The sequence below is a fragment of the Rhipicephalus sanguineus genome, chromosome 2 (assembly GCF_013339695.2).
Source record: "Rhipicephalus sanguineus isolate Rsan-2018 chromosome 2, BIME_Rsan_1.4, whole genome shotgun sequence".
Lineage (NCBI taxonomy): Eukaryota > Metazoa > Arthropoda > Arachnida > Ixodida > Ixodidae > Rhipicephalus > Rhipicephalus sanguineus.
The window spans coordinates 52,188,193-52,188,813 of NC_051177.1; positions in this window are offsets into that span (position 1 = coordinate 52,188,193).

Sequence of the window (621 nt, forward strand, 5' to 3'; positions counted from 1 at the left end):
CTCCGACAACTAAAAATTGGAGGATATCAAGGTAAATTGAGAAGAAGCAACTAGGGATCATGCGGTGAAACGAAAAGTTTGGGATATTGAAATAAAGAAAAAGAAATAACCGGATGATTCTAATGCACAGAAATACCTAATTTTGTAAGCTCGCATTCGCCTCTAAGGAACTGTTATCTGAGACACGTGATGGTGTATTTCTGAGAGGTGCAGTTGGCAATAACAACAAAAAATAACATGAAAGTGATAGCAAGAAAATTCGGTGTATGTGCTACTGTAAGTAGAGCAAGCATCGTTGAAAATTGCAAATTTTCAACGATGTTTTCTACTGATAATGCGAATAAGCAGCGTTTGCCGCTCATTTCTAGAGAGATGTCACGTAGGCGTCTTCTAGGTGCTACGGATATAGAAAGAATGAAAATAACCTTGCGCAAATCGTACACAAAATACGTGTACAATAGCTCCGTGAAAAAAAACAGTTCTTCAGTTGACTATGACCGCGTCTTTGCGGATGTCACGAAATAGCCAATTAACATGTTTGCTGTGAGTGTGCGAAACGAAGATGACAAATACGGGGTAACTTTGCCAGGTTCGCGCGCCTAGTTTCGTGTACTAAATTGC